At 40.8% G+C, this 25,351-nt stretch overlaps 1 protein-coding gene across 3 annotated transcripts in view; it reads right to left on the minus strand.

Moving 5' to 3' along the window:
• DENND4C (DENN domain containing 4C) overlaps window positions 1-22,993 on the minus strand; it is a 135,611-nt gene extending 112,618 nt beyond the window's left edge. For all 3 annotated transcript variants that reach the window (XR_003523847.2, XM_027616650.2, XM_027616648.2), the window contains exon 1: window positions 22,618-22,993. The gene's annotated coding sequence lies outside the window, so the exon portion shown is untranslated. The remainder of the gene's footprint in view (window positions 1-22,617) is intronic.
• Window positions 22,994-25,351: the final 2,358 nt, after the last annotated feature.

The raw sequence follows: 25,351 nt of genomic DNA on the forward strand, positions 1-25,351 counted from the left end.
TCATTAATGATAAGTCAAACTGATATTACATGCGTTCTGATGTGATGCACCAAGGACACCACATTAGTTATGTAGTATTCCTGATTTAAAAAAAAAAAATGCATAGTCTTAATCTGATCATGAGGGATTAGACAACCTCAAACTAAAGGGGAGAATTCTAGTCAAGGGGGCACCTGAGTCAGACGCTTAACTGACTAAGCCACCCAGGTGCCCCAAAATTAAAAGTTTTTTAAAAAGCAGTTCATGTCTTCCAAGATTTCAACAAAAGTAGAGGGAAAGGAGCACCTGGGTGGCTCAACTGGTTAAGTATCCGCCTTCAGCTCAGGTCATAGCTCATAGCTCAGAGCCAGCCATGAAGATCTACAATAGATATCACAAAGCAGCAAAACATATAACCTTGATGCATTTCAGTCTCTCATTCAAAGTCTATTTAGTGTTAGTTTACAAGAAATTCTATTAAGTTTATTTGACTACTAAATACATAGTGGATATTGTAGCAAATTAAAAGGAGGAGAGGTAAACATGTTATTAGATCAAAAAGTTAAACTGTTGGGGCAACTGGGTGGCTCAGTTGGTTAAGCGGCTGACTCTTGATCTCAGTTCAGGTCTTGATCTCAGGGTTGTGAGTTCAAGCCTCATGTTGGGCTCCACGCTGGGTGTGGAGTCTACTTAAAAAAAAAAAAATTAAGCTGTCAAGGAATAAGGGGACTATTTTATAAAACACAACATGACCTGGGGAAGCCTGGGTAGCTCAGTCAGTTAAACATCTGCCTTCGGCTCAGGTCATGATCCCAGGGTCCTGGGATTGAGCCCACAACAGGCTCTCTGCTCAGTGGGGAGCCTGCTTCTCCTTCTCCCTCTCCCTCTGCCTGCCACTCTGCCTACTGGTGATCTCCCTCCCTGCCTCTCTGTCTGCTAAATAAATAAATAAAATCTTAAAAACAAACAAAACACAAGGTGACCTAAGGATTAGGTCTAGTTAACTAGATCCCTAACTGTAAAGAGTAACGGGGTCCACACACCTCAAATATACCTAATGCAGATCACTGCTTTAAAAAAGCTCTACATCAAGGGGCACCTGGGTGGCTCAGTCATTGGGCATCTGCCTTCGGCTCAGGTCATAGTCGCAGGGTCCTAGAATTGAGCCCTGCATAAGGCTACCTGCTAGGTGGGAAGCCTGCTTCTCCCTCTCCCACTCCCCCTGCTTGTGTTCCTGCTCTCCCAATCTGTCAAATAAATAAATAAAAATTCTAAAAAAAAAAAAAAAAATGCTCTACATCAAGCTCTACTACAAAGCTGTAATCATCAAGACAGTTATGGTACTAGCACAAAAACAGGCACATAGATCAATGGAACAGAACAGAGAACCCAGAAATGGACCCTCAACTCTATGGTCAACTAACCTTTGACAAAACAGGAAAAAATACCCAGTGGAAACAAGACAGTCTCTTCAACAAATGGTGTTGGGAAAACTGGACAGCCACATGCAGAACAATGAAACTGGACCATTTCCTTACACCATACACAAAAATAGACTCAAAATGGATGAAAGACCTAAATGTGAGACAGGAATCCATCAAAATCCTTGAGGAGAACATAGGCAGTAACCTCTTCCACCTCGGCCACAGCAACTTCTTCCTAGACACATCGCCAAAGGCAAGGGAAGCAAGGGCAAAAATGAACTACTGCAACTTCATCCAAGATAAAAAGCCTTTGCACAGCAAAGGAAACAGTCAACAAAACCAAAAGACAATGACAGAATGGGAGAAGATATTTGCAAATGACAATATCACATAAAGGGCTAATATCCAAAATCTGTAAAGAACTTGCTAAACTGAACACCCAAAGAACAAATAATCCAATCAAGAAATGGGAGGAAGACCTGAACAGACATTTCTGCAAAGACATCCAAATGGCCAACAGACACATGAAAAAGTGTTCAACATCACTTGGCATCAGGGAAATACAAATCAACACCTCAATGTGATACCACCTCACACCAGTCAGAATGGCTAAAATTAACAAGTCAGGAAATGACAGATGTTTGCAAGGATACAGAGAAAGGGGAATCCCCCTACACTGTTGGTGGGAATGCAAACTGGTGCAGCCATTCTGGAAAACAGTATGGAGGTTCCTCAAGATGTTAAAAATAGAGCTACCCTAAGACCCAGCAACTGTACTACTGGGTATCTACCCCAAAGATACAAAGGTAGTGATCCAAAGGGGCACCTGCACCCCAATATTTATAGCAGCAATGTCCACAATAGCCAAACTATGGAAAGAGCCCAGATGTCCATCGACAGGTGAATGGATAAAGAAGATGGGGTAGAGATACATACACACACACACACACACACACACACACACATTATGCAGCCATCAAAAATGAAATCTTGCCATTTGCAACTACATGGATGGAACTAGAGGAATATTATGCTAAGCGAAATAAGTCAATCAGAGAAAGACAATTATCATATAATCTCACTGATATGTGGAATTTAAGAAAAAAAGCAGAGGATCATAGGGGAAGAGAGGAAAAAATGAAACAAGATGAATCCAGAGAGGGAGACAAACCATAAGAGACTCTTAATCTTAGGAAACAAACTCAGGGTTGCTGGAGGGGAGAGGGGTGGGGGGATGGGGTAACTGGCTGATGGACACTGGGAGGGTATGTGTTGTAATGAGCACTGGGTATTATATAAGACTTATGAATCACAGACCTGTACCCCTGAAACAAATAATACATTATATGTTAATTAATTGAATTTAACTTTAAAAAAAATACAAAAAAGAAAAAAGAAGAAAATAAAAATGCTCTACAGAATAAAATTCAGAACTGTGTCCTCTACTTATTACAGAAAGGTTAACTTACTGAATAATTCTTTTTTTTTTTTAAGATTTTATTTATTTGACAGAGACACAGTGAGAGAGGGAACACAGCAGGGGAAGTGGGGGAGGGAGAAGCAGGTTTCCTGCTGAGCAGGGAGCCCGATGCGGGGCTCGATCCCAGGACCCTGGGATCATGACCTGAGCCGAAGGCAGACGCTTAACGACTGAGCCACCCAGGCACCCCTGAATAATTCTTTTCTCATCTTTCTCATATATGAATATCTTATATAATCCTATAAAATCCAACCTTTGTTTTGTTTCATTAGCCAATTTTCAAGCTGGTATCACCCGTAGTTAATTATAATAGTTCTAAATGTTTTCTGATCTGGCAGATAAACCTCCTCTTCATCCACCACCCCCCCCCTTTTTTTAAGACTTTTCATCGAAGCTTATCAAGTTTCAGTGGAGGTTGGGGGAGGGCAGGGGGTGGAAGCTGAGATCTTTTTAGAACTGCTCAAAACACAGTTTATTTAAGGAGAATAGACATCTTTACAATATTAAGTTCCCTACTCAGGAGCGTGGTATGACTCTCCATTTTATTCAAGTCGTTTTTTAAAAAAGCTTTTAAGCGGGGCGCCTGGGTGGCTCAGATGGTTAAGCGTCTGCCTTGGGTTCAGGTCATGACCCCAGGGTCCTGGGATCGAGTCCCGCATCGGGCTCCCTCCTCAGCAGGAAGCCTGCCTCTTCCTCTCCCTCTACTGCTCCCCCTGCTTGTACCCTCTCTCTCTCTGTTGAATAAGTAAATAAAATCTTTAAAAATAAAAAAAATAAAAAAGCTTTTAAGCAAAGTATCATAATCTTTTTCATCCAGGTCTTGAGTGGATTATTCGTAAGTATTTTACAGTTTTGTGGCTAATAGGAAAGAACTCTTATGTTTGCTAATCAATCACTGCTGGTTTATTAATAACCTATGACCGAGCCTCAGACATTGTTCTAAATGCTGGGAATTAAAGCAATGAAAACACCAAATGCCCTATCTTTATGGAACTTACATCATAGTTGGAAAATAATCAGTAAACAAGTATAAACTTATAAGTAAATAATTTCAGAAAACACTAGTACTATGAAGAAAAATAAAGCAAAACTGAAGGAAAGAAAGTGGTAACACAAGGGCTAATTTTTACAGTGCAATTTTTACTTTGCAAAGTAAGGTATACATATATATATATATATATAAAGTATGAAAAGAAAAGAGATTAAATGCTTTTCTTAGTAGTGAAAGTGGAAGAACAAAATGAGTACTAATGCTGGGGGCACAAGTGATATTTGTGGCCATAAATTTAAAGTGAGACCAGTTAGCACTGTTTTCTCCAATCACATTCAGCTGCTCAGGTTCAAGGAAGTAGAGTTCGCAAAGTAACAAATTAATCAGAAGTGAAGTTTTGCCTCAATTATAAATTTTGGGTTTTGTTTTTTGTTTTTTAAGATTTTATTTATTTATTTGACAGAGAGAGACACAGCGAGAGAGGGAACACCAGCAGGGGAGTGGGAGAGGGAGAAGCAGGCTTCCCGCCTAGCAGGGAGCCCGATGTGGAACTCGATCCCAGGACTCTGGGACCATGACCCGAGCCGAAGGCAGACGCTCAACGACTGAGCCACCCAGGCGCCCAGTTTTGTTTTGTTTTTAAAGAATATATTTATTTTGGGTGCCTGGGTGGCTCAGGTCATGATCTCTAGGTCCTAGGATTGAGCCCTGTGTCAGGCTCCCTGCTCAGCTGGGAGTCTGCTTCTCCCTCTCCTTCTGTCCCTCTCCCCACTCATGCCTTCTCTCTCTCTCTCTCAAATAAATAAAATCTTATAGAAAGAGAGCATACGAGCGGGGAGAAGAGCAAAGGGCAAAGGAGAGAGAGAATCCCAAGCAGACTGCAGACTCCACGCTGAATGGGGAGCCGATGAAAGGCCGGTTTCCACAACCCTAAGATCATGACCTGAGCTGAAATTAAGAGTCTGGAGCTTAACCGACTGAGCCACCCAGGCACCCCTTGCCTCAATTATAGTGAAGGAAGAGAGGAACAAGGGAATTGGTAACTTGATCCCACAAAATGGTATAGAACACTTGTAGGCATTAAAAATTTTATTCACTAAATCAATGTAACTGGGTAAAGAAAGAAATTACTATATGTGGGGGATGACAGACAGTGAAAAAGTAGTGTGGCTAACGGCCTGGATCTCAATGGAATCTAAAGAATATCAGAATAGGGTACCAGAGTATATAAGCTAGCAAAAGAGAAGGAAGTCAGTTAGATACTTAAAATACTTTCAGTTACAAATTCTGGTCATAAAGTCTAGGGTAATGCACTAACTATACAATGGAACTAGCTGGAACTCTTTAAAAAATACATACCAAACCAATAAAATAAGAATTTGAGGGTGGCATATTACCATAAATATTTTTAAGCAGCTCAATTAACTGTAATGTACAGCCAGAATTGAGAACCAACAGTCTTGGGTGTGATCATGGAAGTAGGTAGCTGAAGCAGGCTGGGGGGAAAAAAACAAGCCACGAATTTCAGAAATTCTAATGAAGGGCGCCTGGGTGGCTCAGTCATTAAGCGTCTGCCTTCAGCTTGGGTCCATGATCCCAGGGCCCCAGGTTGAAATAGCACAAAAAAATTTTATTACAATTTTTGAAAACCACAAAATCTAGCATACACATCTGCCCTAATCATGCTCTAACCAAACCACCCAAAGTTTTCTGTGTATTCCTTCTGCACAAGTTACTTGGCTTCCAATTTTTGAGGTTAGGTCTTGTCTCAATGACTTCAGGCCTCTCAAACACACAGGCAACACTCAAAACCTATTAGTGCTTTCTTAGGTCAAATCAAAAGGTGGACGCATACTGAAGTCATTCAAATGCAAATCAGGCTCCCTGCTCGGCGGGGGACCTGCTTCTCCCTCTCCCACTCCCCCTGCTTGTGTTCCTGCTCTATCTCTCTGTCAAATAAATAAAATCTTTAAAAAAAAAAGAAAAATTCTAACAAAGTTTTCTTCTATTATTCCCAATATAAATAAAAGCATGAACTATGTTCAAAGTATTTTACGTGCATTAACTCATTTCACACTCGTAACAACCCAATAAAGTAGAACTAGCATTATCCTGTTTTTGATGAAGAAGAATGGAAGAGAATAGAATTGTACTGAATTAAAAGTCCTAGGTTATTGGGGTGCCTGAGTGGCTCAGTCAGTTGGGCATCTGACTGTGGGGCAGATCGTGATCTTGGAGTCCTGGGATCAAGCCTTGATTCAGGCTCCCTGCCCCCTCCCTCTGCCTCTGCCCCTCTGCCTGCTCATGCTCTCTCTCTTTCTCAAGTAAATTAAGTCTTTAAAAAAAAAAAAAAAGAGTCCTAGGTTATACATGACATAGTATAATATTTTTTTGTTAAGATTTTATTTATTTATTTGACAGAGAGAGAGAGGGAGAGCACAAGCAAGGGGAGCAGCAGCGGGAGAGGGAGAAGCAGACTCCCCACTGAGCAGGGAGTCCAATGCGGGGCTCGATCCCAGGACTCTGGGATCATGACCTGAGCCAAAGGCAGATGCTTAACCAACTGAGCCACCCAGGCGCCCCCACAGTATAATATTATTTGAAGATAAACTGTGCTGAGTTATAAAGATGCATTTATAAGCCCTAAGGCAACTACTTAAAAAAAAAAAAAGACATATAGCTAACAAGACAATGTGGAGATAAAGAGAATACTAAAATGTATTCAAATCCAGGGGCGCCTGGGTGGCTCAGTCATTAAGCGTCTGCCTTCGGCCCAGGTCATGATCCCAGCGTCCTCGGATCCAGCCCTGCATCGGGCTCTCTGCTCAGCGGGGACTCTGCTTCTCCCTCTCCCTCTGCCTGCCTGCATGCCTACTTGTGATCTCTCTAATAAATAAATAAAATTTTTAAAAAATAATAAAATAAAATATATTCAATCCAAAAAGATAGAACAGGGGACACCTGGGTGGCTCAGCTGGTTAAGCGACCGCCTCCGGCTCAGGTCATGATCCTGGAGTCCCTGGATCGAGTCTGCATCGGGCTCCCTGCTCGGCAGGGAGTCTGCTTCTCCCTCTGACCCTCCCCCCTGTCATGTGCTCTCTCTCTCTCAAATAAATAAATAAAATCTTTACAAAAAAAAAAAAAAAAGAGTCTGCCTTCGGCTCAGGTCATGATCCCAGGGTCCGAGGATCGAGCCCCATGTCAGGCTCTCTGCTCAGCTAGAAGCCAGCTTCTGCCTGCCACTCTGCCTTCTTGTGCTCTCTCTCTCTGTCAAATAAATAAATAAAATCTTAAAAAAAAAAAGATAGAACAGATAGGACAAATTAAAAATAGCAAGGAAAAATAAAATAAAATAAAAATAAATACCAAGGTAACAAATTCAAACCCAACCTTATCAATAATTTCACTAAATTCGCTATCATGACAAATGAAAACATGTCTCTATAAAAACTTGTATGCAAATATTCATAAAGCAGCACTACTTAAAAGAGCCAAAACACAGAAACAACCCAAATATCCATCAAGTCAAAATCAATAAACAAAATGTGGTCTTGGGGCGCCTGGGTGGCTCAGTCATTGAGCGTCTGCCTTTGGCTCCAGGTCATGATCCCGGGGTCCTGGGATCGAGCCCCGCATCGGACTCCCTTCTCAGTGGGAGGCCTGCTTCTCCCTCTCCCACTCCCCCTGCTTGTGTTCTTCTCTCGCTGGGTCTCTGTCAAATAAATAAATAAAATGTTTAAAAAAAAAAAAAGGAATGAAGTACTACTAATATATGTTCTAACATGGATGAACCTAGAAAGCATTAAGCTATTAATGATACCATATCAGAAATTATCAGGGAAATGTAAATGATATTTTATCAGTAATTATCAGGGAAATGTAAGTCAAAACCACAATGAGATATTACCTTATACCTGTTAGAATGACAATTATCAAAAAGAAACAAGTTTTGGGTGGGAGAGGATGTGGAAAAAGGAACACTGTCAATGAGAATATAAATTGGTATAACCATTATGGAAAACAGTATGGAGGTTCCTCAAAATAAAAAACAGAAATACCATATGATCCAGTTATTCCACTTCTGGATATTTATCCAAAGAAAACAAAAACATTAATTCACAAAGATATATTCACCCCTATGTTCACTGCAGCATTATTTATAATAGTCAAGATATGGAAACAACTTAGTGTCCACTGATGGATGAATGGCTAAAGATGTGTGTGCACACACATACACACACATGCACTGGAATATTACTCAGCCATAAAAAGAAGGAAATCTTGCAACATGGATGGACCTTGAGGGTATTATGCTAAGTGAAATAAGTCAGACAGAGAAAGACAGACGCTGTATGATTTTACTTCTATGTGAAATCTAAAAAACAAAACAAACCAACAAAAGAAAACAACTTCATAGATACAGAGAAAAGATCAATAGTTATCAGAAAGGACGGTGATTCGGGGTGGGTGAAATGGGTGAAGAGGGTCAACTGCATAGTTAACAGATGAAAACTAGACTATGCTTTGGGTTGGTTTGTTTGTTTAAGATTTTATTCTTTTATTTGAAAGAGAGCACGAGCTAGAGAGCAGAAGCAGAGGGGAGCAGCAGAGGGAGAGGGAGAAGCAGACTCCCCACTGAGCAGGGAGCCGATATGGGGGTCAATCCCAGGGTCCCAAGATCGGGACCCAAGCTGAAGGCAGCCACCCGACTGACTGAGCCACCCAGGTGCCCCTAGACTACGCTTAGTAACGTATATAAAAATCAAATTACTATGCTATACATCTGAAGCTAGTATGTTTTATACCGATTTTGCCTCAATTTAAAAAAATTCACATACTGCATAATTTCAACTATAGGAAATATCCAGAATAGGCAAATCCATAGAAAAAGCAAGGAGACTAGTGGTTGTCAGGGGCTGGGGGCAGGGGACATGGGGAGTGACTGCTTAAAGGGAAAAAAGTTTTCTTTTGGGGTGATGAAAACATTCTGGAACTAGATAATGGTTGTTTTTAAATTGTTAAAATGGTGAATTGTTTTCACTGCCTTTTTTTTAATTGAAGTATAGCTGACATACTTCACATTATTTTCAGGTGTACAACATAGGGATTCCACAAGTCTATACATTATGTTGTGCTCACCACATACCTATTATCTGTCACCTACAATGCTATTACAATACCACTGACTATATTCCCTATGCTATGTACCTTTCACCCCGTGACTTGTACATGCCATAATTGGTAGCCTGTATCTCTCATTCTCCTTCATCTATTTTCCCCATCCCCCACCCAGTTAAAATGATGAATTTTATGTGAATTCTGCCACAATTAAAAAAAAGGAATGAATTTCTTATACAACATGAATGAACCTCAAAAACCTTATCCTAAATGAAAGCTAGCTGCAAAAGATCACATACTGTATGATTTCATTTATATGAAATGTCCAGAAGAGGCAAATCTACAAGGACAGAAAATAGATTAGTGGTTGCCTAGGGCTGCGGTGGGGTAGTGGGGGGTAAGACAGTGACTGCTAATGGACACAAGGTTTCTTTCTGGGGTGATGAAAATGCTCTAAATGAGATTACACTGGTGGCTGGAAAACTCTGTAAATATACTAAGAAGCACTGAATTGTACCCTTTTAATGGGTGAATTTTATGATGTCTAAGTTAGATCTCATAAAACTGATTTTTTTTTTTTAATTTTTAAGTGGTCTAAAGACTCCTAAAAGACAGAACTTGGGGTGCCTAGGTGGCTCAGTCATTAAGCATCGGCCTTCGGCTCAGGTCGTGATCCTGGGGTCCTGGGATGGAGCCTCACATTGGGCTCCCTGCTCGGTGGGAAGCCTGCTTTTCCCTCTCCCACTCCCCCTGCTTGTGTTCCCTCTCTCACTGTGTCTCTCTCTGTCAAATAAATAAATAAAATCTTAAAAAAAAAAAAGAAGGGCGCCTGGGTGGCTCAGTTGGTTAAGCGACTGCCTTCGGCTCAGGTCATGATCCTGGAGTCCCGGGATCGAGTCCCACATCAGGCTCCCTGCTCAGCAGGGAGTCTGCTTCTCCCTCTGATCCTCCCCCCTCTCATGTACTCTCTCTCTCTCAAATAAATCAATAAATCTTTAAAAAAAAAAAAAGAACTTATTAGACTAGATAAAAAAATAAGACTAAACTCTAAGCTACCTCTAGGAAACATGTTTTAAATAGAAAGACACAAATGTGTTAAAAGTTAAAGGATGACTGAACTTTGACAAAGGAGCAAAGGCAATTCAAAGGAGAAAGTACAGTCTTTCAACCAATTGTGGTAGAAAATTGTTATCTCCATATGCAAAAAAGAAAAAAGAAAAAAGAATTTAGATTGAGACCTTACACCTTCTACAAAAAGTAATTTAAAATGGATCCTAGACCTAAATATGAAATGCAACACTATAAACTTCCATAAGAAAATGTAGGAGAAAATTTATGTGATCTTGGGTTTGCAGGAGAAAATTTATGTGATCTTGGGTTTGGCGATGAGTTTTTAGATACCAAAACTATAATCCATGATAAAAAATAAGATAGACTCTATTAAAAACTTCTGTGAAAGACATGGTAAAAAAAACGAAAAGACAAGCTACAGAGTGTGAGAAAACATATCTGATAAAGGACAAATATACTAAATATACAGAAAACTCAACAGTAAGAAAAGAAACCCAATAAGCAAAAAAGAAATAGAGAAGGGACGCCTGGGTGGCTCAGTCCTTAGGTGTCTGCCTTCGGCTTAGGTCATGGTCCTGGGGTCCTGGGATTGAGCCCCGCGTTGGGCTCCCTGCTCCGCTGGAAAGCTGCTTCTCCCCCTCTCACTCCCCCTGCTTGTGTTCCTGCTCTTGCTATCTCTCTGTCAAATAAATTTAAAAAATCTATAAAAAAAATAGAGAAAAGATTTGAACATATACCTCAACAAAGACAATAATCTACACATGACAAATATGTATATGGAAAAATGCTCAGCGTCATCAGAGACATGCAAATTGACAAGAGACACCAATACACATCTATTAGAATGGCTAAAATTTTTTTAAAAAAAGAAAACCTGACAATACCAAATGCTGATGAGGATACAGAACAAGAAATTCATTGCTGGGGTGCCTGGGTGGCTCAGTTGGTTAAGCGACTGCCTTCGGCTCAGGTCATGATCCTGGAGCCCCGGGATCGAGTCCCGCATCGGGCTCCCTGCTCGGCGAGGGGCCTGCTTCTCCCTCTGACCCTCTTTCCCTCTTGTGCTCTCTATCTCTCATTCTCTCTCTCTCTCAAATAAATAAATAAAATCTTTAAAAAAAAAAAAAAAAAAAAAAAAAAAAAAAGAAATTCATTGCTGATGGGTATGGGAAATGGAACAGCCACTTGAGAAGACAGTGTGACAGTTTCTTACAAAGCTACAAGTAATCTTACTGTATGATCCAGTGATCATGCTCCTAGGTATTTACCCAAATTCATTTGAAAACTTTTGTCTATGCAAAACCTACATACAATGTTTATAGCAGCTGTATTCATAATCACCAAAAACTGGAGGCAAGGAAGTTGTCATTCAGTAGGTGAATGGATAAACAAACTGTGATATGTTCATACGATGGATGATTCAGTGATAAAAAGCAATGAGCTATCAAGCCATAAAAAAAATGAAGGAATCCTAAATGCACATTGCAAAATGAAAGATGCTAATATGAAAAGACTAATTGCTGTATGATTTATTTTAAAGACTTTATTATTTATTTGACAGAAAGACAGAGATAGCGAGAGCAGGAACACAAGCAGGGGGAGTGGGAGAGGGAGAAGCAGGCTTCCCATGGATCAGGGAGCCCAATGCGGGGCTCGATCCCAGGACCCTGGGATCATGACCTGAGCCAAAGGCAGACGCTTAACGACTGAGCCACCCAGGCGCCCCTGGAGCACTTTTTAGTGCCAGAAAGTAAGTGTTCAAAAAATAAACACCAAGAGTATAAACCCACACTGAGAGTGTATGTCAAAGGAGCACAGGAGTCAACCGAAAGAGCTCTCAATAGCCAAAAACAATAGCTACAACAATTTGAGCAAATAAAGTAGTACTGGATTATAACCCAAAGTATAAAATAAATATCCATAAGTCCATACCGATATAAATTAATGACATGAATAAAGTAATACATTAAGGAAAACAGACAAATCTCCCATGCAAAAGAATTTCAAATAACTTCTGCAGATACTCTGATCTCAAGGAATGTTACTCCCTAATCCTTACGTGTAAAATGAGCTTAGTGACTTCCTTCCAAAGAGCACGCAACAGAAAGGGAGAAGAGGGACTAAACTTAGAGTAGAGAAACATGAAAAACACTACTTTGGCCAGGTAATCAAGATCAACATCAAGATCATAAATCATGTTGATAGCAGGCATCCTTAATATTTGATGGAAATGGCACTTTACCTCTCTGATCGATCTTCCTCACAAAAACTTACCCCTCTCTAATCCTAAGAAAAAACATCAGAAAAATTCCACTAGAGGAACATCCTAAAAAATGACTGACCAATTCTCCTCTAAACTGTCATGGTTATGAAGAACAAGGAACAACTAAGAAACTGTTATACCCAAAAGTAGCCTAAGGAGACATGACAACTCAATGTAATGGTGTGTCTAGATAAGATCCTGGAACAGAAAAAGTATTTTAGGTAAAAACTAAGGAAATCTGAATAAACTGCAGACTTTAGTTAATAATAATGTATTAACATTAGTTCATTAATTGTAACAGATGTACCATAGTAATCAATAAGCTGTTAAAAATAGGAGAAACTGGGTCCAGGGTGTAGAGAACTCTCTGTACTACCCTCTCAACTTTTCTGTAAATCTAAAACTGTTCAAAAAAATAAAGTCTAGGGGCACCTGGGTGGCTTAGTTGGTTAAGCATCTGCCTTCAGCTCAGGTCATGATCACAGGGTCCTGGGATTGAGCCCCCATCAGGCTCCCTGCTCAGTGTAGAGTCTGCTTTTCCCTCTCCCTCTGCTCCTCCCCCCTGCTTGTGCTCACCCATGCTCTCTCTCTCTCAAATAAATAAAAAATCTTGGGGCGCCTGGGTAGCTCAGTCATTAGGCGTCTGCCTTTGGTTCAGGTCATGATCCCACGGTCCTGGGATCGAGCCCCGCATCGGGCTCCCTGTTCAGAGGGAAGCCTGCTTCTCCCTCTCCCACTCCCCTTGCTTGTGCTCCCTCTCTCATTGTTTCTCTCTCTCTCTCTGTCAAATGAATAAATAAATCTTAAAAATAAATAAATAATCTTTTAAAAAATAAAAAATAAAGTCTACTTTCTAAAAAAGTGCAAGTATGCAAAAACATTTAGCATGTAAAAAAGCATGAGTGGCCATATTTTTTTTCAAAGACTTATTTATTTATTTGAGAGAGAGAGAGAGAGAGGGAGAGAGCACAAGCAGGAGGGGCAGAGGGAGAGAAAATCTCAAGCAGACTCTACACAGTGCGTGGAGCCTGACACTGGGCTCGATCTCATGACCCTGATATCACAACCTGAGCCAAAACCAAGAGTTGGTCACTTAACTGACTGTACCACCCAGGCGTCCCCTGAGTGGCCATATTACCAACAGGCAAAGGAGGACTTCAGAACAGTGATAAAGAGAAACATCTCATAATAAAGTTCATTCATCAAGCTTAACAATCCTAAAAGTATATACATCTAACGAGAGCATCAAAGTATATGGAGCACAAACTGACAGAATCGGAAGGGGCGGGCTTGGGAGGGTTTTTTGTGGTTTCTTTTTAACATTTTAAGTTTTTACTTAAATTTTAGTTACTTAACATATAGTGTAATATTAGTTCCAGAAATAGAACTTAATGATTCATCACTTACAAATAACACCCAACACTCATCATAGCAAGTGCCCTCTTTAATACCTATTACCTATTTAGCCCATCCTCTGCCCACCTCCCCTTCAGTTTGTTTCCTATAGTTAAGAGTCTCTTATGGTTTGCCTCTTCCTCTCTTTTGTTTTCCTTTCCCCTATGGTCATGTTTTGTTTCTTAAATCCCACATATGAGTGAAATCACATGGTATTTGTCTTTCCCTGATTTATTTCACTTACCATAATACACTCCAGCTCCATCCATTGCATTGCAAATGGCAAGATATTCTTTTTGATGGCTGAGTAGTATTTCCACTTTATATTTGTATATATCCCATTATACACACACACACACACACACACACACCTTCTTTATTCACTCATCAATCAATGGACATTTGGATTCTTAACATAATTTGGCTATTGTTGATAATGCTGCTATAAATATCAGGATGCATGTGCCCCTTCAAATCACTATTTTTGTATCCTTTGAATAAACAGTAGTGCAATTTCTGGGTCCTAAGGCAGTTCTATTTTTAACTTTTTTGAGGAACCTCCATTCCATTTTCCAGAGTGGCTGCACATTTTGCATTCCCACCAACAGGATAAGAGGGGTCCCCTTTCTCTGCATCCTCACTGACATCTGTTGTTTCCTGTGTTAATTTTAGCCATTCTAACAGATGTGAGGTGGTATCTGATTGTAGTTTTGATTTGTATTTCCCTGATGATGAGTCATGTTGAGCATCTTTTCATATGCAAACTGACAGAATTGAAAGGAGAAATAAACATATCCACAATTAAAGAATTTCCAACACTTCTCACTTAGTAATTCACAGAAAAAGTATACAGAAAATCAGTAAGGATACACAAAATTTGAAGAACACGATCAACTTGATATAACTGATATTTACAGAATACTCCACCTAACAACTGCAAAATACACATTCTTTTCAAGTGCACATAGAACATTCACCTAGATAAACAAGATGCTGGCCCATAAATAAAGCCTGGATAAATTTAAAAGAATATACACAACATGTTCTCTGACCACAGTGGAATTAAATTTGGAATCAGTAATAGGAAGACATCTTATAAAATTCCACAAGTATTTAGAAATTAAACAACACTCTTCCAAATAATCCATCAAAAAAAAAAATCACAAGAGAAATTAGAAAATATTCTGAACTGAATGAAAATAACAGAAATTAATTTGTGAAATTCAGATAAAGTAATGTTTAGAAGAAAATTTATAGCTTTAAGCACTTATATTAGAAAAGAGGAAAGTTTAGGGATGCCTGGGTGGCTCAGTTGGTTAAGCAGCTGCCTTCAGCCCGGGTCATGATCCCAGGGTCCTGGGATCGAGTCCCACATCGGGCTCCTTGCTCAGCAGGGAGCCTGCTTCTCCTTCTCTTTCCCTCTGCTTGTGCTCTCTCTGTCAAATAAATAAAATCTTTAAAAAAAGAAAAAGAAAAGAGGAAAGTTTTTAAATCAGTGATCTAAGGGTTCACCTAAAGAAGCTAGAAGAAGAAAAGCAAATTAAACCAAGAGTAAGTAGAAGAAAAAAACAAAAAGAGCAGAAATCAATAAAATTGAAAATGGACAAGCAATAGCAACAGAAACCAGTACCTCTAAATCAAAAAAAAAAAGCAAGAGGTGAAATAACAAATATGAAGAATGAAAGAAGGTATATTGGTAAATAACAAAGGAATATTATAAATACCTTCACACCAATAAATTCAACAACCTATTTGAAATGGACAAAATTTTTAAAAGACACAAATTACCAAAACTGACACAAAAAGAAACAGAAAATCTAAATAGCCCTATATCTAAGGATTGCCAGCAACCCCCAGAAATAGGAAGAGGCAAGGAAGGAATCTTTCCTAGAGCCTTCGGAGGGAGCAAGTCCCTGCCACACCTTGATTTCAGACCTCTAGTTTCCAGAACTGAGATTAATTAATTTCTGTTGTGTTAGACCACATGGTTTGTGGTAATTTGTTATGGCTGGGGAAACTACTACACATGTGAATAATATGTTGGAGGTGGTGGAGTAAAAAATGTATTATATTTAATGACTTAGTGTTGCCTCTCATTGTGGGGCTACCAGAAAATTTTAAATTGCATTATATTTCTAGCGAATAGCACTAATCTTCTAGTAGTAATAGCACGAATCTAGCTAGTCGCAAAAAATAAAAAGGGCATAGTGATTAGAAATGAAGCAGCAAAAATGGCTTTCTCTATAGACATGAGTGTGTATGAAAAAAATCCTAAGGAATCTACATAAAAACTATTAGACGTAAAAAGTGAATTTGGTAATAATGGAATACAAAACAGCATATGCAAGAGAATCAATTGTATTTTCTACACTATCAACAAAAAACTGGGGAAAAGAAATTTAAAATACAGTATCACTGACAACAGAATGCATCAAAAAACATTAAATACTTAGGAATAAATTGAACAAAATATATACAAGACCTACAAAAAAAAAATTACAAAAACGCTACCAAAAAAAAACTAGAGACCTAAATAAATAGAATGATATGCCATGTTAAAGTATCAGAAGACTCAATATTAGTAAGATGTCAATTCTCCTCATCAGGCTTTTTGTAAAAACTGATAAGCATTGTCTATAGTTTATATGAAAATGCTAAAGATCTAAAATAACTAAAACAATGTTGAAAAAAGACACTGCTGAAGGACATACACTACCTGGTTGTAAGGTCTGCTATATAGAAATAGCAATAAAGACAATATAGCACTGGTATAAGAATACAGACCAATGGAACAGAAAAAGAGAGACCAGAAATAGACCCACACTTACAAAAAATAAAAAGGCGCCAAATCGCATATAACCTCCAAACTGGTAAGGTGAACAAATATGAAGGAAGGAAGGAAGGAAAGTAAGAAAAGAAATTCTACAGAATAAAATAACTAGGTGGTCTGAGAGTAACTGCTCTCCCTAACAAGACAATGTGATCAGGAAAGCTGGCTCGGAAAAACTAACATGTAAATGGAACAGCATATGCAAGGGTTCTAAGAGAAAGAACCTGAAAGTTGGCTGGTGTGACAGGTGCATACTGGACAAGGAGAAGATAAGGGTAAATCAAGGCTTCTGAGCCAGAGAAAAATGTTTGTATCATATAAGAGTTCTCAATTCTATTCATTTTTTTCCATCTCTACCACTGTTCTCAATTCTCACCTGGATGCCTTCAAGATCTTCTAATGAACCTGCAGCCTCACCCAAGCTGCTCTCCCATATCCATCCTTCGCAACCAAGCCAAAGATATTCACAGCCTGAAATCATTACATGGTTTCCTGTTCCCCACAGGGTATGGTCTTAATTTCTTATTTGACTTTTAAGACCCTTCATGACATAGCCCTGCTTTCCCCTCCAGCTTAGTCTCTATTTCCCTTCAAAACTACCTGTGTACCTATACTACATTATTTGCATTTTAATTAAATCCACTGTTTTCATTACTTTGTACCTTTTCATATCATTCTTTTGAGTTGTAAATCAAATGTCTCCTTCTATGTGAATTCACCACCTCTAATCCACACCAAAAATAGTTAGGGACTTCCCTCTGCTTCTATACAGACGTTTGCTCTATTTTAGATCTGTCATGTTGTAGTTGTGATGCATATCTATAAGACTGTTAATCCTACTAGACTTTAAATATTCATACTGTATGTTATTCATCTTTTTATCCCTAGCCGGTAGCACAGTACCTATTTAGTACATTCTTTTCTCCATAATTAAAGAGACTCATAACATTTATGCTTTTAGGATCTAAGTTTCCCTAAATTAAGATATATATAAACTGCATATATACCATAAAAAAACTAGATTCAAGGAGTCCTTTAAAATATTTCAAAGACTTTTAAAATCTGGGGCGCCTGGGTGGCTCAGTTGGTTAAGCAACTGCCTTTGGCTCAGGTCATGATCCTGGAGTCCCAGGATCGAGCCCCACATTGGGCTCCCTGCTCAGCAGGGAGTCTGCTTCTCCCTCTGACCCTCCCCTCTCTCGTGTTCTCTCTCTCATTCTCTCTCTCTCTCTCTTAAATAAATAAAATCTTAAAAAAAAAAGACTTTTAAAATCCTATTAAGATTACTCTTCTACAAGTCAAAAGATTATGTAAATCTAGATTTGTAAATATTAGGTCTGGTTGAAGTAAGTTACACTGAGAAACATTTATGCCCCACAGTATTACTTTAAGAATTAAGAATTGGGGCACCTGAAACTGTGGAAAGAGCCAAGATGTCCATCGACAGATGAATGGATAAAGAAGATGTGGTATATATACACAATGGAATATTATGCAGCCATCAAAAGGAATGAGAGCTTGCCATTTGCAACGACGTGGATGGAACTGGAGGGTGTGATGCTGAGTGAAATAAGTCAATCAGAGAAAGACATGTATCATATGACCTCACTGATATGAAGAATTCTTAATCTCAGGAAACAAACTGAGGGTTGCTGGAGTGGTGGGGGGAGGGAGGGATGGGGTGGCTGGGTGATAGACATTGGGGAGGGTATGTGCTATGGTGAGCGTTGTGAATTGTACAAGCCTGATGAATCACAGATCTGTACTTCTGAAACAAATAATGCAATACATGTTAAGAAAAAAAAAAGAAGATAGCAGGAAGGGAAGAATGAAGGGGAGTAAGTTGGAGGGGGAGACGAACCATTAGAGACGATGGACTCTGAAAAACAAACTGAGGGTTCTAGAGGGGAGGGGGGTGGGGGGACGGGTTAGCCTGGTGACGGGTATTAAAGAGAGCACATTCTGCGTGGAGCACTGGGTGTTATGCACAAACAATGAATCATGGAACACTACATCAAAAACTAATGATGTAATGTATGGTGATTAACATAACAATAAAAATTTAAAAAAAAAGAATTGGGGCGCCTGGGTGGCTCGGTCAATAAGTGTCTGCCTTCGGCTCAGGCCATGATCCCAGGGTCCCAGGATCGAGTCCCGCATCAGGCTCCCTGCTCTGCGGGAAGCCTGCTTCTCCCTCTCCCACTCCCCCTGCTTGTGTTCCCTCTCTCACCATGTCTCTCTCTGTCAAATAGAAAAATCTTAAAAAAAAAGAATTAAGACTCTAAGACTATTACTTACTATATTTTAAAAGTAAAATTAATAAACATAGAAACATAGCAAATCAGTAACAGGGAGAATTATGTATTTATATTATGCTACCTTCTCAATGAATTCAAGTCATACAGGCATATCTAGTTTTTCATCTTTCTTTAATTCTGTTCTCAATTAAATACTGTATTAGAGGAGCCCTAATAATCCACCACAAATGAAAGAGTTCAAAGAATGTTTAATTTTTCAAAAGTTTAAAAAATAATTTGGTTTGGGGACACCTGGGTGGCTCAGTCGGTTAAGCGGCTGCCTTTGGCTCAGGTCATGATCCCAGGGTCCTCGGATCGAGTCCCGCATCAGGCCTGCTTCTCCCTCTGCCTGCTGCTCCCCCTGCTTGTGCTCTCTCTCTCTCTTTCTGACAAATAAATAAAATCTTTAAAAATAATAATAATAATAATAATTTGGTTTGGACTATCATATTAGCAAAATGATTTCATTATCATATTATTTTAAGAGTAATAAAGTGGAACTACAAAAATGTTAAAAGACAGAGAAATAGTCAAATTCACCATGAAACAGCAAAACTTTTGACTATTACAAAGCCATAAAGTAACAGCACCAAGGAAAACATGTTATGTTTAAAAAGACAATTATATGGGGCGCCTAGATGGCTCAGTCAGTTAAGCGGCAGGCTCTGGATTTCAACTCAGGGCACCATCTCCAGGTCCTGAGATCAAGTCCCCAGACAATGGGCTCTGCAGGGAGTCTGCTTGAGATTCTCTCCCTCTGCCCCCCACCTACCATGTGCACACGCAGACTCTAAATCTTTTTTTTTTTAAAGACAATTATATATGGGGTGCCTGTGTGGCTCAGTGGGTTAAGTGTCTCCCTTTGGCTCAGGCCATGATCTCAGGGTCCTGGGATCCAGCCCGGAGTCTCAGGCTCCCTGCTCTGCAGGGAGTCTGCTTCTCCCTCACCCTCTCCCTCTGCCCTGCATCCCTGCTCCCGGGCATGCTCTATCTCAAATAAATAAAAAGTCTTTAAAAATAAAAAAAAGACAATTGTAGGATTATTAACCACAGAATTATATACAAGTATGGACAGGATTAGTACATTATATTAATATATTATACAAATAGAATAAGAATAAAGAAAAATGTAAGATAGGTGAGAATTAAATTTTTTCCTTTTGAATTTCCTTTAATCATGTTATATTCTTTTCCAATAAAAAGTTTTCAAGTAGCACATTAAGCTCTACTACACTTACTTATTTGTTATTATGTACTGACATAAGTAGAAAACATTTTTAAGTTTATAAATTACCTAATTTCTTCCCAAAAAAATACTGTTTTAAATTTCAAATAATAAATGTATCTGATTTTGGAATTTCCTACAATCTGATGCTAACCCTACACGTTTACACCAGCTGTAACATGTACAACTTTCCCCAACTTTTAAGCCTTACAAAGCAATCTCCAATCCCAACAAGGCATTCCATTTACTACAAGTCTGTCAAACTGACAATCTGAAGAGGAGATAAAACTCGAGGCAATATCTGACAGAACATAAAATTTTAATTCTTGCATTAGGAAAGCTTATTTGCCCTTACTATCTCAGTTTCAGCAAGCATATTATATTGGAAACTGAAATTCTAACAGAAATTCCCTTCTGCAAATCAGAAAGACCAAATGAGACAACCTGCCTCTGACTCAGCAGCTTTCTTTTTCTTTACAACCTGTACTTAAGTTGCAAGGGTAAGACTAACGTTCAAAATGAGCAGCAAAGCCAATGCAAAATCAGTAACTGTCTTGGCAGGAAACTCCAAAGAAAATACGAGATGTTTTGGTACTAACTGTAAGATATACAAAGAGCAAAGGTGCCTTTATGTATCTTTATCATTTAAATCCTTGTGTATAGCTACAAACTAGCTTTTACTGAAGGTAATATGTTTCTTTATAGAGAGCACCTCAACCAAATAATCTTCCAAGTCTGGCTCCACGAATTGTCACAGCCTACACATCACTGCAGTTCCTTGTAATTTAAAACATTTGCGTTTTAAGAAGTCTCCACACACCAGCTCTACTGCCAATTTCTTCAGCTGAAAACTCAAGTTTCTACTACAAAATACTATGTTTACTCTCAACAACAGGATGCACTCATTTACAAATTATAGAAGAGTATAAATTACTCCAATATACAACTTCAATATTTCTAACATCATCGCATATCTATTATCCAAATTAACAAGTCTAAAACCGTAGTGCACTGAGGTACTATGTATGGCCAAAATCAACTAGCATATTACCGGTTCACTAAAATCAACTATTTTACAAAATGGCCACACGAGATACCAATGTAGTGCAAAATTTGGATTCAGTTTGCCATTATGAGAAAAATGAGTCAAAACAAGCCTATACGAGGCAGTTCACCCTCACTAATACATATCTAAATTCATTTCTGAGTCCCCAGCCTCACAGCAAGAGGACGGTTTACCAACCTTTTAACGGTAATTAATGCAAAGAACAGGGCAGAAAATAAAATATAATGGTGTTTTTTAATGATTATTACTGAACAAGAACTGACAGACATTCTTTAACGCTCAGAGTTTTCCTTTTGATACCGATTTTGCTCCTACGTGTACAAAGAACATCATAAACTATGCTCTTCATTTCGGATAGCTTAATACACACGCTCCCCCCAAATCAAGTATTCATTAAAAACTTGGCGCCTTAGCGCTAATATTCTTCCCCGTCTTACTATACCCCTCACCTTCTAAACCGGAAGACCGGAAGGGAAGATCTACTCCTACCGCAAATAGAGGTCTAGGGAAAAAGACTTAACACGAGTTTGTACACAATTAAGCAGTCTCAGTAAATCAAATTCCCAGATTACGATGTTTGACAATCTCTTTTAGGCAAAACACACAGACAGCTGAGGGTTCGTTCGTTACTGGAGATGACACCCTCACATTTGCACAACTAACTTCGGTAACTGGCCTAAATTTTCCCGTGTGAAACAAACACAAAAAGGGATGGGACGACGGTACTCTTTAAAACTGGGTCATTCCTTATTTGTTCTGATGCGACGGAAGGGAAAAAAGGTCCATGAAGCAGCAGAAGAAAAAAAAGGACAGCATCCTCAGTGCAGAAAAGTTACAGCTCTCTACACCAGTCAGCGCTAGGCGCTCATTAGTTGGTTTTATTTGTGTTTAGTCACTCGGAGTTTAATGGAACCAGCCTTCCGAAAAGTCATTTCCCACAAGGAAGCCCTGAGGATCAGCCACGGTAAGGCAGAGGAGGACATGCCCTCCATTCACCTGCGACACCTGCTCGGGCCCCCAGGTCTCCCGCCGCGGTCTCTGGACCCTTCTCGCCAGACCCCAGCCCTCGCTCTCCACCCACTCTAACCCAATCCCCGCCCCCTCCCCGCCCAGCCCCCTCCCACACGGCCGTCTCCCAGGATGTCCCCAGGGCCCAGACCCCTCGCGCGTCCTGGCAAGTGGCTCTCAGGAGCCGGGGCGGGCGGCGCGCGGAGGCCCGTACTGGCGCGGCCTCTCCCCCCATCATCACTCCCCGCAGGCTCCGGGGACTCCCCGCCCCCGGAAACCACGGAGAAACTAGGCCGGGAACGCCAGCCCCGGCCACTTTCCGCCTGCTTGGCGACCCCGCGCAGGCTGGCCATCGGAACTAAGCCCTCGGAGTTGCTACCTGCCTGGCGCCCTCCGCAACACCGCAGCGCGGGCCCCGCGGTGGCGCGGCACAGGGTTCCTCCGCGAAAGGCCCTCCACCGCAGACTCACCTGCCGCCCGCTCCACCTTCAGTGCCACCCAGATACAGCCCCTTCCTGGGGCATGAAAGCGCCGGCTTCGCGGCCTGCGCGCCCTCGGCACAGCCGGGCGGGGGACTTGCTCCCGCGGCCGCCGCCGCCACAGCCCGATCTGCGCCTGCGCCGCCTCACGGGCTCGGTCTCGAGGGGAGCCGCGTGCAGCGATAACGGCCGGGAGCGCGAGCTCGCGCGGTCGCCTCTGCTCTCTCGAGTCCGGCCGTGCGGGCGGCGGGTCGCCTAGGAGCTGCCCGCTGCACTACCGCTCCGACAGCTGACGGCCATTTTTCTGTTCCCTTTTCTTTTTTTTTTCTCCCCCTCCTTCCGCCCCTTTCCACAGAACAGCACTTTCCTTTTCCCCCCCTCCCTCTCCCTTTCCTACTGCGGGGGCGGGTGGAAAAGGACATGGGGGAGGGGTGGGGAAGGGCGGGGCAGACCTAGAGCCCCGCCCCCGGGGAGGGCCGAGCCCGCGCGGCCACTGCTCCCCTCCCCCCACCTCCCGCGGCGACCCCCGCGGGGCGCGAGGTCCCCACCCCACCCCGCTGGAGCCCCTCCTCCGCGTCCGCTCCGCCCGTCCCCAGCCGAAACCGAGCTGGAAGGAAAGAGCCCTGAGCGCTGCTTTGCACCCCTTCTTGCGGGGCTCAGGCTTTCTGTGTGGTGTAGGTTTATTGCCTTGGCCTCAGGCAGGTGGCGGCTGCTTCTCTCGGCTTTATCCAAGACGGGGAAAGTGACGCTGAGCCCCTCAAAGTCACTGAGAATGCCGCACGGGATGCAGGTCTCTGGAAGAGAGGTTTCGTTCCCACGGTGGCAGCTGGAATTTCCACGCATGACGGGGGAGGGAGGAGGGCTCTGAGGCTGGAGAGAGACTCGCGGACTGGCGCTTCCCGAAGTCCTTTCCACGCTGCAGCGTCCCAAGAGAGTCCTTGGCCGTGCTCCGTGTCGCTGCCTCGGCCGGGATGTCGGGATGGGGACTCCGAATGGAGAAATCGCTTGTTTTAAGTCCTCTCCTGCCTCCTAAGTGTAGGTTCCTTATCTACACAGATGCATGCAAAGTCCTTTCGCCTTCGTGCAAATTTTGCAAACTATTTTTTTTAAGAATTTATTTATTTGCGAGAGAGAGAGAATGAGAGATAGCACGAGAGGGAAGAGGGTCAGAGGGAGAAGCAGACTCCCCGCTGAGCAGGGAGCCCGATGCGGAACTCGATCCCAGGACTCCGGGATCATGACCTGAGCCAAAGGCAGTCGCTCAACCAACTGAGCCACCCAGGCGCCCTTGCAAACTATTTTTGACAAACGTTTGGAAGTTATTAGAGTGAGGAAGAATAGCAACTAGTTATTCAGTAGAAGCAAGTGGTTTGAAACAACGTTTTTTATCTCCTGGCAAAAAAAAATAAAAATAAATGGCGAATGATTTCACAGATTCCATGGCGGGTCAAAATTAGAACAGGTAAGATTTGGGTATCTCTGATGAATATTCCAATATTTCATGATCATTTTCCTGAGAATTACTCTTGATTCAATCTGCACTTTTGATGAAAAGTGTAAGATTAGACCTCGGTCATGAGCACTCTGTTGTCGGTTTCCTTCTGAAGTTTGTTTTTTTTTAATTTTTTATTGTTATGTTAATCACCATATATTACATCATTAGTTTTTGATGGTTTACTTCTGAAGTTTATTGCATGTGCAGATAGTTCGAATTTTGTAGCCAATGGCAGAAACTATTTTCCTAACTACATTAGCAGTCAGAATTGATTCTGTAGAAATGCACAGTAGTAGATATAAGGCTTATTTAGTAATAGTTTGGAGTCAGTTTGAGCACAGTGAAAACCAATGTTTGACAACCTGGACGGAAGTTTTTCACGGAACTAATAACTGGAAATTTAGCTTGAGGACTTCTTGTCTTTCTTTTCTCCAGGCATATTAATTAATAGTTTTAAAAGATTTAATATAGACAAGATGTCTTAATGGATAGATTTCATTAACACAGGGAGTTTTATCTTCTGGGTTTTTTGCAACCACAGAAGTGAAAAATGGAAGAAGCCAATGTATCTCTTCCATTTGATTGACAGATTTTTCTCAGTTTGCATGTGGGATTTAAGAATCAATTTAATTTTTTTTCACTATTTTAATTGCCCTATAGATTTCCCATAGATTTGTCATTGCCACTGTCTACCTAAAGTTTCATGGAATGAACTTGTATATTTGGGGCCTAATTTTCTTACCTCAGTAGCTGTTCTTAGGTCTGAAAGTCTTTGATTCAGCAGCCTTCTCAACTGCAATCTTATGTGCCCAGCACTAAAATAAGCTCATTTTAATTTTTAGCATGTAAATATTTGAGTCCAAAACATAGGAGAGGAGCTTGTTATAATCCTATAGTATCAGTTTCAGTTGAACCTTTCTAGATGCAAGAATGCATAGAAGAAACACCCAGTCCATTGAAGAAGGGAATACAGACATGTGATTGGGCATGGTCACTGCAGATTTCTGTGGATCAGCATTGCAAAAGAGTTGAATGGAAATCCTGTAAATTTCCTTAAAATAAGCAAGATATTTTGGGTAGCCATCTTCAGTGCTGAAGCATCCCATATTATTCTCTTCTTCCTCTTTGTTCCCTCAAAAAACTAAAAATTGCCTGTCACAGGAATATTCAAAGACCTTTGTACTTCTTTATTTCTTTTGATCTGTTTTATTTAACTCCATGTTTAACAGA

The sequence above is a fragment of the Zalophus californianus genome, chromosome 13 (genome assembly GCF_009762305.2).
Source record: "Zalophus californianus isolate mZalCal1 chromosome 13, mZalCal1.pri.v2, whole genome shotgun sequence".
Lineage (NCBI taxonomy): Eukaryota > Metazoa > Chordata > Mammalia > Carnivora > Otariidae > Zalophus > Zalophus californianus.